The sequence below is a fragment of the Hypanus sabinus genome, chromosome 7 (genome assembly GCF_030144855.1).
Source record: "Hypanus sabinus isolate sHypSab1 chromosome 7, sHypSab1.hap1, whole genome shotgun sequence".
In the NCBI taxonomy this organism is placed as follows: Eukaryota; Metazoa; Chordata; class Chondrichthyes; order Myliobatiformes; family Dasyatidae; genus Hypanus; species Hypanus sabinus.
Window position 1 is genome coordinate 143,586,321 of NC_082712.1, and position 19,584 is coordinate 143,605,904.

General features: G+C 39.4%; 1 protein-coding gene across 1 annotated transcript in view; it reads right to left on the reverse strand.

The window, feature by feature from the left end:
• scube2 (signal peptide, CUB domain, EGF-like 2) overlaps positions 1 to 19,584 on the reverse strand; it is a 116,293-nt gene that overhangs the window by 67,633 nt on the left and 29,076 nt on the right. The window lies entirely within an intron of this gene.

Consider the following 19,584-nt stretch of genomic DNA (forward strand, 5'->3'; position numbering starts at 1 on the left):
TTCCATTTACCCTCCCAAAGCATAACATTTCACACTTGGCAGATTAAACTTCACCTGCCATTTCTCCATCCATAACAATAATTTATCTACATCTTCTTGTATCCTTTGATGATCTTCTTCACTGTCTGCAACTCTATCATGAAGTCCTAGGACTGATCCCTGCAGAACTACACTGTTCACAGACCTCCAGCTGGAATAACACCCTTCCACCACTACCTCTCTCTATGTGAAAGACAGTTCTAATCCAAACTACCAATTTACCATGGATCCTTTGCACCTTAATCTTCCTGAGGGACCTTGTCAAAAGCCTTACTAAAATCCATTAGACAACATCCACTTCTATACATTCAGAAATCACCATGGTCACCACCAGAAAAAATCAAATTTGTAAACCAACCTGCCTCACACAATGCCATGCCGACTGTCCCTAATTAGCTAAATGTGAGTAAATGGTAGTTAAGGCACTGAAATGCTCCTCCTGCAAGATGTGGGATTTCAGGGTACCTAACAGTCTTCCTGATGATGATGTCTACAGGAAGTGCCCCCACCTTCAGCTCCTGACTGACAAGGTCCAGGAACCGGAGCTGGAGCTGGATGCACACAGGATCATCTGGGAGACTGAAAACCTCATAGATTAGACTTTTAATGAGTGGTCACACCCAGAGTACAGGCTTTAGATAGGAGATGGGGTGACCACTAGAAGAAGTAAAGGGAGTAAGCAGTTAGTCCAGTGTTCCCCTATGGCTATTCCCTTCAGCAACAAGCACACCGCTTTGGACATTTAAGATGACCTTTCAGGGCACAGCCACAGAAGCCAGGCCAGTAGCATTTGGCCAGCTCTGAGGCTCAAAAGGGAAGGGAAAAGTCAGGCAGTGCAATAGTATAGGAGACTCGATAGAGGGGCAAACAGAAGATTCTGTGGTTGGGAAAAAGATGATAGGATAGTATGTTGGTGCTAGGATCCAAGAAGTCTCAGAGTAGCTGCAGAAGATTCTGAGGAAGGAGGGTGAGCAGAGAAAGTTTGGGGCAATGTTACAATAGTTATAGTGGATTTCAATATGCAGATAGATTGGGAAAATCAGGTTGGATCCCAAGAGAGAGAACTTGAAGAATACCTACAAAGTGGCTTTCTAGAGCAGAGTGTGGTTGAGCTCTCTAGCAGAAAGGCAATTCTGGATTGGGTGTTGTATAATGAACCAGATTTGATCAGGGAGCTTATGGTAAAGGAACTCTTATGAGTCAGTGATCATAATAATGACAGAATTCACCATGCAGCTTGAGAGAGAGAAAGTAAAGTCAGATATATCAGTATTACAGAGGAGTAAAGGGAATTGCAGAAGCACGAGAGAGGAGCTGGCCAAAGTTGATTGGAAGGGAACACTAGTAGGGATGACAGCAGAACAGCAAGGGCTGGAGTTTCTAGAGGAAATTCAGAAGGTGCAGGATAGATACATCCCAAAAATAAAAAAGTATTCTAAAGAGAGGATGAGTCAACTGTGGCTGACAAATGAAATCAAAGACTGCATAAAAGTAAAAGAGAGGACATATAATATAGCAAAAATTAGTGCAAAGTTAGAGGATTAGGAAATTTTTAAAAACAACAGAAGGCACCTTAAAAAGCTGTAAGGAGAGAAAAGATTAATATGAAGGTCAGCTAGTCAAAATATTAAAGTTTTTCAGATATATAAGACGTAAAAGAGAGACGAAAGCAAATATCAGACCTCTGGAATATGATGCTGAAGAGGTAGTAATGGGGGACAAAGAAATGACAGAGGAACTTCATAAGTATTTTGCATCAGTCTTCACTGTGGAAGACAATAGCAGGATGCCAGAAATTCAAGAGTGCCAGGGCAGAAGTGAGTGTAATTGCTATTACTAAGGAGAAGGTGGTTGAGAAGCAGAAAGGCCTGAAGGAAGTTAAGTCCACCTGGGCCAGATGGACTACAGGCCAGGGATTTGAAAGAGGTAGTTGAAGAGATCGTGGAGGTATTAGTAACGATCTTTCAAGAATCTCTATATTCTGGAATGATTCCAGAGGATTGGAAAGTTGAAAATATCCCTCCACTCTTTAAGAAGGGAGGAAGGCAGAAGAAAGAAAATTATAGGTCCATAGCTCATAAGTAGCTTGAAATCAACCTGGCTAAAAAAGCAAACAAGATTGGCACCCAGTCCACTGCCCTCAACAATCATTCCCTCTACCAGCATCACAGTGTTTGCAGTATGTAACATGCAGAAAATGTATAGCTACTGATCCGGAGCTAATCAAATGTACCTTGCAACTGCTACTACCTCAAGGAACAAGGTAGAAGTTATAGGGGGACATCACCACCCTCAGATTCCTCTCTGAGTCAACCGACATGACTCTAAGATCAGTTGTTGCCTTTTCATCAAAAACCCAGAATTTTCTACTCAAGCGCCTTCAGCAGAAGGCCCATACACAGCCAACCATCTCCACCTTCTCATGAGCATTGAGGAATTAGAAGTAAATTAATCCAAATTGGAATTGAATTGGTTTGTTATTATCACATGTAACAAGATGCAGTGAAAAAAATGTCTTGCATACCATTCATAGAGATCACATCATTACACTTACAACTATAATACAAAAATTAATAGTGATGGGTGTGGAATAAAGTGTAGAACTGTTGTTTTTCTTGTAGTTTAACATTCCCTATGCATACTTGTAATTTTTATATAATCACCTATATTTGTGTAATAGTTCAGTGAATTTTCAGTGATCGTTGTATAGCTGATTCTGTACTTTGAGAAGTTTCCCTTCAGCTAGTCAAGCTAGTTTTTAATATAATCATGACACTGTTGTTTTTTGTTCTTTGTTGTCTCCCTTCCTTACAGTAGAATACATTGATTTCAGTTATTTCTTTGTTATGAACACCTAATGAAATGGTTGTAACCACCAAGTTTAAAGCCCCGTTCTTGACTTCTGAAAAGCAACTGGATCGTAACATTTTCAGATTCAACACCGAATAAAAATCTTTCTTACACCACGAATAGTCAGGATCCGGAACTACCAACATTTCTTTCACATTCACATCTCCATCGGAGATAATGTGAATGTGAGAGAAGAGGGTCATGTTGGTGTTAGAGTAAATGGGTTGCATTCACATAGGGCCAGCACAAATCAAAAGGCCGTGGCTGTGATACCTGTCATACGTGAAGGTGTTGTATAGTAAAAATGGATGGTTCCTAGGAGTCCCTTTTCAGTTATGGCTTATAAACCTAACTAGACTCCCAATTTTATAGTGAGACACATCTACAAGGACACCCCGACAAATTTTCCATTTTCTACATTTATCACTTACCATGTTGCCATTAATGTGGTAATGCCAGTTACAATTACCATTTACCACATGCAATGTCATATTTACAAAATTTATAAATAAGTGCTACTTTTATGTAAAAGGTTATGTGACCAACTAGGTTCCACCTGTGTTTACATTCCACAGGAATCTCCTCCAATCCAGCTTCATTTTGACTTTCAGCATAACCTTTAATTCCCCTCTGTCTCTATCAGGATGTAAGATACCCAAGGGTACAGAAAGAGGACAATAAGCAGAGGAATAACAATATGCATGGGATGGATTTTAGACAGAATGGCAAGGAATTCCATGACTAGGAAAATCTTTTTGTGATTACTGGTTTGGTTTTAGCTCCTAAAAATCCCTAAAGTTCACAACCATCCATGCCCCAGAATATGACATCTAACTCCTCTATGGAGTTGAATTAATATGTAGAGGCTCATTCTCAACACAGTAAATACCCTTGCCCATCTGCTGAGATGGAGAATAGAGAGATCAATCTTTATTTGATTATATTTAAATTTTAATTCTGTGTACTAATCCCCTTAGCACCTTCTGCATTCTCATTGACTAATCAAATTCAGGAACACCAAAACATTTGCGCTGAGGTGACGACTTTCCAAAGACCACAGGCTAAAGTCACTGCCAGATCTTTGTGTAGTCAATACACTCATGCACAGATCCTGCTGGGTGTTTACAGTGACATTAAATTGTATATAGTTTGCTAAAAATACTACGGTGTAAGGAAGGCTAGCAAGAACACTAATGCAGGCCTTTACAGAATGTTAAGCCCTCATCTGGTGTTAAATAAAATACTTCCCTATGAATGGGCTGCTGCCAAGGAGTATAGGGAGACGTTTCCACCAGTACTGATCTGAACCCCAATACTTTAATGCCAATGTCCTCACTTCTCATTCCACTGATCACCTCACTACTATCATCAAAATCCTGCTGAGCCTCTCTCCACACATGCCAATCTGAAGCATTTGGCCACCCAAGATTTGTTTGCAAAAAAATTCAGAGAACTGACACAGGTAACAGAGTAACAAATTTTTATTCTCAATATGCTTCCAGTTCCAAAGCTAATTTCAGCTTTACTTTACTTTTTCTAGCATGGAGATTATAAATTTCAGGTATAACGTAGAAACATCAGTTTATTCAAAATAACAACTGATTTTACACCAAGAATAATATGAATCAAATTTATACTGATTCAAATAATAGTCTTCAAAATGGACTACTTTTCTAAGGTTGATACTCTCTTACTCAGTAAGCATGCAAATTATATTGAAAATAAATTGACACCATAAAATTTTAAAGAGTAGCTCAATAGGATAGCCTATGAGAAACAGCAAATGAAGAGTTTAACTAAGAGGAAAAAATAACATAATTTCCTTTTTTCATATTTCACTTGTTCCTTGAAATTTCTGCAAACTAAAACACAAAACTAGCAGGAGTAGTGAAGAATAAAAATCTAAAAGTATCATTAAACTTACTTGAAATAAAATAGTGTTTTTGAATATAGTTACAGCAGACATAACTGTGAATTAGCAAGAATTACTTCTTTTGTTTATCATCATAAATCTGAAAAACATGTTCAAGAATTCTTTGAGTGGTTGGCAAAGTGCACAATAAAAGCCTATGTGGTTCATTGATGACAGGTTCAATCTAGTGTGACTTCTCTAGTTACAGTTAACTTGCTAAGTAAAGTATACTTAGCAGTTGTCATTTTAGTAATGTGACAAAGAGTGGGAGGGATTAATCTGGCAAAAAGCCCGGCAAAAGTTAAAGAAGCTTGTTTTCGCAAGTGGATATTTGCACAATGCTAAAACAGCGCTTTTCCTAAGAATGATCGACTCAGGGTCTACATAACACCATGCTGTACCAGTGCACTGAGCGCTAGATGAGTGTGTACTTTACCAAACCTATAAATCTTCCTGAAGTGAAAACGTAAAGACGATTTTTGCTGAAACACTGATGCAGACATGATACTGTTTTTGATGCAGCAAAAGAAAATATAATTGCCCACAAAAATATTACAGGAGATTCTTGTTGAATATTCATCTCCAGAACTCATAGTTTTGTCATTTTAAGGATTAAAGCAGAATTATGTCGACTATCTTTGCTCTTTGCTAGGTTTCGGTTTACTGGGCTTAAACATCAGGCAATATTACCTCTTGCTCTCTACAGATTCACACATTATTCATACCTGACAGAGTCTGGGGAAAAAAGACTCCAATTGCCATAGCAACATGCTTCACTAATGGGTCCACAGAATTTGAAATGCACAATCTTAAGATAATAAAAAAGCCATGTTAAGCCCTAAGAGCCAGGTCCATCACTCAGAGTGATAAGTGCTCCAGGGCGCTCCAGCAGGGATCTTTTGTTCCGGCTCAGTTAAAGGTCTATGAGTTTGACAGCAATGCCAAAATGAATAGTGAGGGATGGATGGACCTCTTTTCAGCCAGAAATGCAACTGCTGCAATAGAATACATTTATTGTGCACGATAAAATTCTCAAAATTTTATGCAATCAAAAATTTTAATATAGATAGATAAATAAATGCCAATGTAGGCACATACCAGAGTGAGCATCACAAAACCATTTTTTTTTTCATTATTGTATCAACTTCTAAAATAATTTTCGAATTGTGTGACTCCTGTGGCATGGATTTAGACCGGATATACTTCAAAATCTATGATTAAAATAGCAACTCGTCTTTTAAAAACTCTGCTCCTTTCAAAAGTAGTTTCTAGGTATTTTCAATATTGCCCTGTTAGCAAGATATTCTTGTTTAAACCTTGAGCAAACTATTTGGCTTTTGTGGTGGAAAAGACAGACTAGCAGAATTTTCCCCCTAAAAATACCTAACACAGTGCAATAAAAATTATTATTATTATTAATTAGATTTTTTGTGCTATATCATAAGTGAGATAGAATTGTTTTTTGATTATACATCAAGAATCAAAATCACTGAGGTGAATTTAGCTGGATTTCAATAGCTCAGATAAGTGAAAGGGAAATCTGGACTATCCAAGTGCAGCTTGATTCCCCTGACTCGGGCTGGATGCAAAAAGTAGAACTAGTTGACCCTCTGCACCTCAGAACATGCCTGAGCAAGGCTGCAGCAGCAAGTAGACCTCAGCAATGCACTATTGAGGCCCTGCCTGGAATACCCAATGATGGGGACAAGATTGGGGAAAGCAGATGGCCTTCCATTGACGCCTGTCATGGTTTTATGACAGTTTTGAACTGTCTCCTTTTTTCTTGGAAATTCTTCTCTCCCTCTCTTTCGTATTGTTCTCTCTCTTTCAATTAATACCATGAAAACCCTCGACTGAAACACATCTGACCTCTGCAGTTTTCAATGTTACAAGTTTTGCTTCATTGTTTTTGCTACTTTCCGCACTTCATGGCGCATCAGGCGGCAACCTTGCTGTTTCTTTAGCATTTTTACCTGTTTTTTTTAAATGAGTTGCTAGCTCAACGCTCAACTCAGCGTGGACGGAAATCATGCAAGGGACAGTCCAGATCTGATCTCTGGACCATTCACTTTGAAGCCTGGTGCTGATGTCACTACATCACCAGCCAGCAGTTCACATCATTGGAGTTTTCTTTTAACCAGCCAGTGGACATGATCACAAAGTCTATATTCCTTTATTATATCAGCACTGGTTTACCAATTATTAATGAAAATTAAATTAAGGCAGACTATTTCCTTAGCTTCTTTTAGACCACCTTCACTGAAATCACTATTGTATCTTCCTGCCTTTAAACCAAAGGATAGTTTGTGACTTGTTCTGTGCAAAATAGTTGATCTCAGCTGGATGATACAGATCTCTCCTGATCTGAGTTGAGGATTAATCGTCCATGGTTCCTTAACTGTGGCCAGCTTGAAAGTAGTGCATGAAAACAGGTTGGATTTTGGCTCAAATATCTTCCTGCTGCCTCATTACCCTAACTAGCTTCATCAAAGGAAAAGGACAGAGAAAATAAGAAGGTGGAAGAATGAAAATTTGAAGATAAAAACTTGACTGCAGAATCACTTCCATGGAATACCTCAAACAGCCTTAGGAAGATTAATTGTGCCAGCAATTAAGGTCTCCAAATTTGGAAAACTAATAGCATGACAGAATTTTAAATACGCTCACCAAACAGGTAGGATGTCTAAATGCGTGCGTGATACAATAACCCAGGTAAGAAGCTCCCAGGATTTGGATTGCCTCAGTCCATTGCAATCGTCCAAAATGTTACCAACGTTCTGATAAGAACCACTATTGGAGGCTACCAAAATCAGATGTTTTACAGACACACTTAAGGCCGTAACAGGATCTAAATTTTGAGCCTGAATGTGCTGACTGACTGTTGGTATTCATTGCTCCAGTCATCTCAGACTTAAACACATGGTGTGGCCAAACATTGATGTCCGTGATGAGTTGGAGATCAGACACATGTTGGTGCATCATTGAGTCCTGTACAGGGCCATGCTGAGAAAAGGTGCTGGCTGCACTTTCCTCCCAACCCCACAGCTTTTTGCCAGGTTTGATGTAAGAACCACAGCATTAAACCTTTGAAGGGAATTGCCAATCCAAAGGAAAATAATTCCTGCGGATAAGTACTTGAGTTATTTTATGTTGATTTAATGGTTTTACTTACTTCTTCTTTTAACGTGTTTTATGGTGTTTTTTTTTTACTACTTATATCTATTTCATTAGCTTTCAAATATATCTGACCAGTTAATGGCTCTCTCAAGTCCTCACATCTTCATCATAGCAAACTAGCTACCATGACATTCAGGTGAATCAACCTCCAGGAACATGCCCAGTGTGTTAACAATCAATATTAACTGGAGGACTCATTCCAACAGAGAGATCTGGATCTACTTGTGCATACTCTGTTGAAAATGGAAGGCCAGCTGAAATATTGGCTGGAAAAGCATACAGGATCCCAGGCTTCAGAATCTTGGATATAAATCTTTGGTCTGGCCAAGTACTAATTCAATAATATGAGAAATTAGGGATGAGAGAAGTACATTTAGCAAGCAATTTCCATCCTTCTCCATCTTAAAAACAAGTCCTTGCTTTCTGCACTCTGTTGGATCAAAAATATCTGATTAAACTAATTCAATGGCTTTTAAGTTTCAGATGCATTCTGAAAAGTTCATTTGTACAAATGGTTCCAATTTAATTTCCAATTCCCTTGGCTCATATTCACTTCCCCTAATTATTTTAAATCAGCTCTAAATGTTCTTATTCTTCTGTTTATGCTCTAAAATAACTCTTTTAATATATAATCTTTGCAGCTAACTAACAAAATATGCACGAGGTTGTGTGTCACTCTTTTCACATTCTAAGTTGCACTTTTACAGCAACTTGCTTTTGATTTATGGAGACTGGTTTCATTAGGTTTAATGCATAAAATAACAAATGGAAATTTAATTATTTAACATAGTGTTACAGAAAATTTTAAACCATATTTTCTTCCAGAATCCAAATTAACATTAATGTAAAATAAGTTTGTCTTTTCGCATATAGTCTATAGTAATCAAAGTTATACACAAGTGTTTTGGCTCATTAAGTGCTTCATTGTGGGCCATCAATATTGGGCTCTTAAATATGTGCTTTCAGTATCTACCTATAGATCTATTTTCAACAGCAATTTTTACATTCAAGATGTGTAACATCCATTCATTCTTTCATCAGGCAAGACACCTAAACCCATCTAATAATTATGGTCACTGGATTTGAAAATTTAAAGCTACTTGAAACCTCACCAACATTAGGAGTGGGTGATGGTGCACGTTTAGATCTTAGACTAACTCTGTCCTAATTTGAGATAGTGAATCGTATATATTGGTCAATTTTCATTGCCCTTCACATTCACAGATGATGTTTCTACTGATCTCAGCTGGGGTTGATATGGTCATATTGATAATCATTTCAGCAAGTTTGATTCAACCTAGTGTAAATTTTAATGTATGGTTACAAGGAGTGCATGTACCTAAAAGATCATAAAGATTATATATGCAATTAATTGCAAAATGAGTTTGCTGCACAGTCCAATATTTGTACACAGAACTGCTCCATTCGTATACAATGGAAAGGAAAAGTTAATAATGGAATTGGAATCATGGGTCAACCAGTTTGACATTACCATATGTCAATTATAGAACTGTAACACCAACTGCCTGTTTCCCTCCATATCTGCTGCCTGACCTGCTAAATTCCGTCAGTGCCTGGTGTATTGCTGCAGATTCTAACATCGATAGTCTATGACTCTATTGCTCTTCCTTCTGATGATCAGCTCCCTTGCAGTAAAAGAATAATAGTGGGCACAGAAAATTAAGAGAAGGCAGAAGATGCTGGAGTTTCTGTTTACTAGCTGCCCCTGCTGACACGTAACCTTCTTGTCCCTATGTATATGTCCCCCACCTCAATAAACTTCTCTTGGGATGAGCTGGTCCACTTCATGAGCATCTCAACCACCCTGTTCCCTAAAATCTATGGAAAGAGATGTTACATTTAGGAAAAATGTGCAGAGTTATAGGGGACAACACCAGTTGTCCACTATAGGGGACTCACCAGTGGTGGGATAAGTAGCAATGAAACGGCAAGAACAATTTTATGGTATATGTTTAGGACAGAAAAAAAAAAGTGAATAGGTGTTTTGCTTTGAAGTGTGGAGGCGAGAGTTGTGGAGATTTTGGAAGAACCACTTACAGTATGTATCAGATAATATTGTGAATTAAATTGAATTGGATTATTATTTTCACATGCACAAAAGTACAATGAAAAAGGAGGAGGCAGAGCTAAGTAGTTATGGAGACCAATGGCGACTCCTTTGCTTGCATCTTCAAAAACAGTTCTATTTCCATCTTTAATATCTCTCTTTTTCCCCTTCAGGGTTCTTTTGAAGACCCTGACCTGGAGTTACACACTGACTATGGTTCTTTGTGGGAATGGGACCCGCTGTCAGGGGTCCACAAACGGCCGCTATTTGGCATGCCAAAAGCCTGGCCTAAGATATCGCCACAGATTCAGAAGCCTGGCATCTCGAGGAACTGGAGATGGGCAGATCAAGGGTCGGTGTCACCACAGGAGACCCGTGTGTCATTGAGGGAGTCGGAACATCTGCTGCGCCTGGGGACCCGGGGTCTTTGCGATCTTCAGGCACAGAGCTCGAGAAAAGAGACGTAATGGACTTTTAACATCGTAAACCTGCGAGTTGTTTGTCATGTCTCCCCGCTGGTTGGAAAATGGAGTCACCTCTTTCTTCCTTATTAGGAGAGAGAGAGAGCCTGCAGCATTTCGAATTATCGGGTGAACAATGTAATCTTTGAGGTAGCTGCAGGTGTGTGTCTTTGCTATTGCCTTGCTCGGGCTTAAGTGCTGGTAGCGGGTGTGCTTTATTTTTGCCAGTGGGGGAGGGGGATTGTTGCTCTCTGCCATTTACGTGCAGGAGGGGGGAGCTGGGGAGTACTTTGTGGGTCTAACATTTAACTGCCTTTTATTTTTAGGGCACTCCTCTGTTTTCGTGGATGGTTACGAAGAAAAAGCATTTCAGGATGTATATTGTATACATTTCTCTGACATTAAATTGTACCTTTGAAACCTTTGAAAACTTTAAAAAGACTAACTTTATTTATCACATGTACATTGAAACATCAAAACAGATGATGAAGTTCATTGTTTGCGCCGACAACCATCTCAGTCCGAGGATGTGCTGGGGCAGCCCACAAGCATCAGCTAGCACTAACGTAACTTACTCTCCCTAACTCATGGTTTGGAGTATGGGAGAAAACTGTCACATTTACAGGAAGACCATGGTTTAGCATGCCAACTATTCAGATCATTTCATGACACCAGTACACTGAGGTAGTACAGGGGAAGAACAATATCATTAAAAGTTTAGAAATCATGAGCTCAGTAGTAATGTATCAAAGAAATGGAAGGAGGGGTTTATAGGAGAGGCGAGTTGTAAGCACAGAGAAATGAATAGAAAAAGCAGACTGGAGGAGGGTGTAGAGGATTACAGTTGACTTGGTCTGTAAGTGGGAGGAAATACAAAGTCAAAGTTGCTTTTATTGTCGTATGCATGTTATCACCTGTAAGGAGTTTGTACATTCTTTCTGACCGCATGTGTTTCCCCAATGGTGTACCTGGAAGGGTCCTAAAACCCTGGGCCAACAAACAACTGTAGTGTTCAAGGACATTTTCAATCTCTCATTGCTGCAGTCAAAGGTTCCCACCTGCTTCAAAAGGACATCAATCATCTCAGTGCCCAAGAAGAGCAGGGTGAGCTGCCTCAACAACTATTGTCCAGTAGCACTTCTACCGTGATGAAGTGCTTTGAGAGGTTGAAATTAACCCCAGCTTGAGCAAGGACCTGGACCTACTGCAATTTACCTTTTGCCACAATAGGTCTACAGTGGATGCAATCTCACTAGCTCTCCACTCGGCTTTTGACCACCACAATACCTATGTCAGGCTACTGTTTATTGATTGTAGATCAGCATACAACATCATCACATTTTCAGTACTAATCAACAAGCTTCAAAACCTGGGCCTCTGTACCTCCCTCTGCAATTGGATTTTTGACTTCCTCGGCAAAAGAGCTCAGACATTGTGGATTGGAAATAACGACTCCTCCTTGCTGACAATCAACACAGGCATACCTCAAGGATGCTTAGCCCACTGTAGTTAACTCTCTCGGTTCATGACTGTTTTGCTAGGCACAACTCAAATGTCATTTATGATTTCATCAATGATACAACTGATGTTGGCAGAATCTCAAGTGGTGATGAAGAATGAAATAAATTGGCAATAACCACCAGTCAATGACTTAGTCAACGTCACTAAGGACAAGGAATTAATTGTGGACTTCAAGAAGGAGAAGTAGGGAGAATACACACTAGTCCTCATCGAGGGATCAGCCGTGGAAAGGGTGAACAGTTTCAAGTTCTTGGATGTCAACATCTCTAATGATCTATCCTGGGCCCAACATATTGATCCAATTACAAAGAAGACATTACAATGGCTATATTTCACCAGGAGTTTGAAATTTGGTTGGTCACGAAAGACTCTTACCAAATTTCTACAGATGTACCGTGCCAAGGATTCTAATTGGTTGCATTGCTGTCTGGTATGGAGATGCCAATGCACAAGATTAGAAAAAGCTGCAGAGGCTTGTAAACTCAGCTACCTCCTTCATGGGCACTAGCCTCCCTACCTTCAAGGTCACATCAATAGGCAATCTCAGGAAGATGGGATCCATCATTAAGGACCCCCACCACCCAGGAAATGTCCTCTTCTTATTGCTACCATCAGAGGAGAGCTACAGGAGCCTGACACTCACTCAAATTAGTAACCGCTTCATCCCTTCTGCCACCCAATTTCTGAAGAGTCCATGAATCCATGAACACTAATGTTTAATATATTTCTTATTGTAACTTTATAGTAATATAAGGGTTAATAAGTTGTGGGCATTCTATGTTGGTGCCAGAAGCATGGTGACATTTGCAGGCTATCTCCAGCACATATTTAAACTGACATAAATTACTTTTTTCATTGTATGTTTTGATGTAACAGATCAAACTAATATTTAAACCTTTGTACAGAAGTCATGTATGCCCAGATGTAAAGAAAAGCTTACTTGCAGCATCATTGGCACGTAGCATAAGACACACAATATTTTTATGACGGTTCAGAGGAATGTACCAGTTATTTATTGATTGGGCTGAGTCTGTCTCTCTCTGCAGCTTCGTATGGTCCTGCACATTCAAATAGCTGGACCAGTCATTGATGCAACCATAGAACCATAGAACACTACAGCACAGTACAGGCCCTTCAGCCCTCCATGTTGTGCCAACCCATATAATCCTTAAAAAAAGTACTAAACCCACATTACCCCATAACCTTCCATTTTTCTTTCATCCATGTGCCTGTCCAAGAGGCTCTTAAATACCCCTAATGTTTTAGCCTCCACCACCATCCCTGGCAAGTCGTTCCAGGCACTCACGACCCTGTGTAAAAAACCCTGATGTCTAAACCCTAAACTTCCCTCCCTTAATTTTGTACATATGCCCTCTGGTGTTTGCTATTGGTGCCCTGGGAAACAGGTACTAACTATCCATCCTATCTATGCCTCTCATAATCTTGTAGACCTCTATCAAGTCCCCTCTCATTCTTCTACGCTCCAAAGAGAAAAGTCCCAGTTCTGCTAATCTTGCTTCATATGACTTGTTCTCCAATCCAGGCAACATCCTGGTAAATCTCCTCTGCACCCTCTCCATAGCTTCCACATCCTTCCTATAATGAGGTGACCAGAATTGAACACAATACTCTAAGTGCAGTCTCACCAGAGATTTGTAGAGTTACAACATGACCTCTCTACTCTTGAACTCAATCCCCCTGTTAATGAAGCCTAGCATCCCATAGGCCTTCTTAACTACCCTATCAACCTGAGCAGCAACCTTGAGGGATGTATGGATTTGAACCCCAAGGTTCCTCTGTTCATCCAAACTCCTAAGTAACTGACCATTAATCCTGTACTCAGTCTTCTGGTTTGTCCTTCCAAAATGCATCACCTCACACTTGTCCGGATTGAGCTCTATCTAACCAGTCAGGATACTTTCAATGGTGCATTGGTAGAAGTTTGTAAGAATGCCTGAGGACATGTCTTTTGTGTATCTAATGTTTCAGAAATATTTCAGTAATCTTGTATACATACATATGTTTTGATTAACCATTCTTGTTTGTTTAAATAATTTATTATGGGTTATATGTATAAATACGCCTTCACGCTACTATGCGATCTGTGCGCACCTCACTTAAAGTAAACTCAAAGTTAGACCCACATTTCAGACCCCGGGTCTTCCTTTGAATTAGTTTTAACGTTTTAAAGTTACACAACATAACATTGGCAACGAAGTATTTCTAAAATGAACCCAAAATGGCTCCCAGCCTGTTCATGCGTGCCGAGACATTCAAACTTTAAAAAATGCAGCTAGGAACATCGAGTGAAATACGCAGCCCAGCATGTGTAGACTGTCGAGTTTTAAAAAAAGCATCGTGTCTTCGGAAGGGAAGACATTATCAACTTTTAAAAGAAGTCAGAAAATGGAAGAATTCAGGGATTCATAAAAAGAATGGAAGGATTCATGGGTTCATAAAGAGTGAGTATTGAGTGATAATAATCATTTAAAAATATCAGAAATTCAAATTCAGATTCAGTTTTATTGTCATTTATAAACCACAAATACAATGCAGTTAAAAAATGAGACAACATTCTCCGGAATGTTATCATGAAAAAGCACAAAACAGACCATACAAGAAAAACCACATAATGTTTGGTAATCCCCAATCCAGAGTCTGGAGAGACTTTGCATATCGATATCGATATCGCGCTACCGTCTTAGCACCGGAAAGGAACTACAAACCCATCAGACAAACCTAAAGCTACAAGACATACACAAAACCACATAGATTACATGTAGTTATAGTTAACATATAGTTTCAACAGTGCAGACAATACCATAATTGATAAAAGACTAACTGACAAAGACCACATAATTATAACACATAGTTTCAACAGTGCAAAGCAATACTGTAATCTGATAAAGAGCAGTCCATGCATGATTTAAAAGAAAGTCTCACAGTCCCGACAGCCCATCATCTCACGCAGACGGTAGAAGGAAGAAAAACTCTTCCTGCCATGAACCTCCAGCGCCACAGCTTGCCGATACAGCACTCTGGGAGCTCCGACCACAGCCAACTCCGAGTCCGTCCGAAAACTTCGAGCCTCCGACCAGCCCTCCGACACCGAGCACCATCTCTGCTGAGCGCTTCGACCCCGGCACCGGCCGCCAAGCAACAGGCAAAGCCGAGGATTCGGGGCCTTCCTCCCGGAGATTTCTCCAATCGCACAGTAGCAGCGGCAGCGAAACGGGCATTTCAAAAGTTTCACCAGATGTTCCTCCATGTTTCTCACGTCCGTCTCCATTAAATCAGGATTGTGCACAGCCCCTACTTACAGATAACAGATATTCATTCCTGGAGTGGCCGCTGCGTGCTGCGTCACGCTGCCATCTTGGAAGTGCAGACTGGTTACATCAGAAAGATTGACGAATTTAATTTCACAACAGTAACCTGGCTCATGTCTACTGAGCTTTTGGAACAGTATTTCGAAGCAAATGAAATAAACAATGGGAAACGAGTACCAATTTTGCTAAGTGCATTGGGGTTAAAGGCAAACAACTTACTTCAAAGTTTGACTGCTCTATCCGAACTATCTGAAATGAGCTTTGCTGATATTGTCAAAGTAATGCAGGAACACTTAAAACCAAAGCCATTATTGATTGCAGAATGCTTTAGGTTTCATAAACGGAATCAAAAAGAAAGGCATCCATTTTGGTGCATATGGCTGAAGTGAAGAGATTGTCTGAGCATTGTCAGTTCAGTAATGCTCTTAATGATACACTGAGAGATCATTTAGCTTGTAGAATCTTCCAAGAAAGCATTCAAAACTGGCTCATAACAGAATCACAACTTACATTTAAAAGAGCAGTTGAAATTGCTGTTTCAGTGGAAACTGCCAACAAAGACACAATTGAATTGCAGTCGGGAATGAAAGACAGTGTGAAAAAATTGTGATGTCCAAACAGAAACTGGCAAGGCCGAACAAACTGTGTTATTGTTGTGGCAGGGTCTCACATCCACCAGATCAATGCAGATTTAAATGTGAAACTTCCAGAAAATGCAACAAAGGACACATACCTGTACAAGGAGCATGCCAAGGGAAGAAAAAGGCTAAAACATCAAGTTACAGTTTCAAAAAGAGCACTCATTTGTATGCTATTGATGAAAACTCTGATAATGATCAGAGATAATAATGATGTGGGAGTGTGTAGCCTTGAGATTTATAGTGTGAAAATTAACAATAACCAAGCAACATGGCCTGTGCCAGAAGCGAATGGCAAATTAACTAAATTGGAATAAGGTACTGGTTCGGCAGTTACAGTCATTCCACAAAATGAGTTTGATCAGAATTTCAAACATACTAAACTGAAGCCTCCAGTTATCCAACTAAGAACTTCTACTGGAGAAAAGATAACACTTGTGGAATGACATTTGTAACTCTGAAATATAAGCTTAGTTTGGCTTGTTGGTTTTTTGTATGTGGTAAAACAAGAGGACCAGCATTGTGGGAAGTTGATTGACTGGGATAACTAAAACTTGATTCGATCCACCAATCATTTGCATGCAACATCCCTTGCAATAAAGTCAACCGAAAGCAAATTAAGGAAGGTATCTGATGATGCCATAACAGTCTCCATGTCGAACACCGTGAATCATCATCCAACAGAGGACAAACAACTGTTGGTGCCAACCTCTGTGCCTCTGGTTAGAAAGCATATTGGACCAAGGAGGGACTATGTTGCTTAAAGGAATCATATAAGCAGGGTCCAACTTCAACAATTTTTGTAGGCAACGTACTTGACAAAGCTTCTGACATATTAATCAAGCAGTTACTTGCGAAATGTGGTTTGGTTTTAAGCTGGAAGAGAGTTCAAGGAGCTTCAGGAAAGTTGCAGGCATTCAGCTCCGTGAGTGCTATAAAGAACCAGAATTTACTTCCATGCATTAAGGTTATTGCATGAACTTCAAGTGGGAGACATAAAGCTGCTTGTAATAGTAGATGCAAAGACCAAAGCCTAACTGGATGAACAGAAAGCCAAAGAAAAAGGAATCAATGGAGATACAAAAATTGATGATTCATCAGATGATGTTATGGATGCTGAAACCAAGAGGAGAGATCAGATTGTAAAGGGAGCAATTGTAAGATTAATAAGAGAATACTCTGGTGAACTCCCTAATAATCAAGTTGCACAAACTAGAAGAAGAAAAAGGAAGAAAAAAGGTGTCCAGAGCTGTCAGGAACACTTCCTGGAGTCTCAGAATCAGCTCCTACAACCGGCACAGAGGAGGCCCCAGAACCTGAGATTGTTTCACAGCCACAAGCCTCTCCTGCCAAGCAGAGCGATCCCCCTTGTCAGGAAAAGCATTATCCCACAAGAGTAAGAAATCCTCCACAGCGATTAAATCTTTGAACCTGAATGGGATAATTGAAAAATTGACTACGTTGTGGATGTCTGTTTCTGCTAGTTGTATTATATAGTATATTGCGCATCTAGTTGAGATGCATTTTCTATTGAATTGAAGTAGAAAAGCAGGGAGGAGTGTTGTGTATTTAATGTTTCAGTAATATTTGAGTAATCTTGTGTGTGTATATATGTATCGCTTGATTAAGCATTCTTATTTAATTAACTCATCATGGGTTACGTATATAAATACGTGAATTGCATATGTCATCACACTACCACTTGATACATGCACCTTGCTTAAAGTAAACTCAAAGTTAGACCTGCATTTCAGACTCCCAAGTCTTCCTTTGAATGTTTTGAAGTTGCAAAACATAACAAAACCATACGTCCTTAACCTTCAAAGAAAGTAAAGAAAGACGCAAAGAGGCTGCTAATCAGAGTCTCCTCACACTCAGAGAAAAAAGCAGAGAGCCAGTGGATCCAGGAGTCCCACAGTAAGGGATTTATTTCCCATGGTAGGGGATTCTAGGACACGAGGGCACGACTTCAGGATTGAAGGACTTCCATTTAGAACTGAGATGCAGAGGAATTACCTTCGTCAGAAGGTGGTAAATCTGTGGAATTTGTTGCCACGAGCAGTTGTGGAGGCTAAGTCATTGAGTGTATTTAAGGCATTTATAGAGAGATTCTTGATTAGCCGGGGCATCAAAGGATATGGGGTAAAAGCAGGGGAGTGGGGATGACCGGAAGAATTGGATCAGCCCATGATTGAATGGCAGAGCAAACTTGATGGAATGAATGGCCAACTTCTGCTCCTACATCTTATGGTCTTATGGAATCATGCCAAGGGGCTGAGCATTGATTTTGTCCCTGGAGCTTAGAAGAAGTGTGCATTCTAGCTTATTAGACTATTAAAACTGAAACATTATATTTACTAGTTTTGTCTGAAAATCAAAATGATCTGGAATTTTTAGAAACTTTCTATATTCAATGTAACAGTATTTCATGGGTTGTGTCAATGTTGCTAACATAGGCCAGCCTGTCCTATAGAGGAAGTTTTCCACAATTGTTCAACAGGTCCCAAGCACTTAATACAGGTAATGAGATACTAATACCACTCAGGTAACTGATAATAGAGTTGATTGTGTTTGTTAAATGGAGCTGATGAGAAAAAACACTGGGAAAAATAGCTTAATTTGAGAGTTTGTACAAGGCATAGATAAACAACATGCAGCAGAATAACAGATTAGAGCTTTCAAATCAGCATCATGTTCCTACTGATTTAAAATGTCATTGTGTGTTTAGACCAGTATGAATCTACTGTGAGAAAACGAATTGAGAAACTAGAAGAATACAATATTAATTAGGTGACTTCCTAATGTATAGAAAATTCCTTCCAGCAAAATTTTAAAATTTAGAATATTGCTGAAAAGAATTGCAGAACCTTGAAAACCAACAGAATCTAGTCTGCTTTTACATATTTTCTCTTCACAACCTTCCCAACCTAATCTCATTGTTGTAACCCAATCCCCATTCATCCCCCACCCCTCACCTACACTCACACCCTCATCCAAATCAGTTATATCCCTTCAAATACATTATGAAGCACTCAGCATGGAAAATAGGAGTCAAATCATTTCAATTTTGACGAAGGGTCTCCGACCTGAAGCACTCTTTTTTTTTCTTTCCACAGATGCTGCGTTACCTACTGAGTTTCCACCATTTTTCCAATTTCCATAGCAACAACTGGAGTTTTTCTATTGTTTTTCATTTACTATCAAATTCCATCATCAAAGATCTTCACCACCCAGGTCATGCTCTTTTCTCGCTGCTGCCATCGGATAGAGAATACAAGAGGCTCAGGATTCGCACTACCAGGTTCAAGAACAGTTACTACCCCTCAACCATCAGGCTCTTGAACAAAAGGGGATAATTACACTCATATAAGGACTCTTTTACCATGTCATTTCATGCTAATTATTTACCGCTATTTATTTATTATCTGCATTTTGCTTATAGTTACAGTTCCTGATGTTTACACTTTACAGATCCTGGTTACAGTTATTGTTCTATAGATTTGCTAAGTATGCCTGCAGCAAAAGAAAAAAATCTAAGAATTGCATGTGGTGACATGTATGTACACGGATAACAAAATTTTATTTTGAA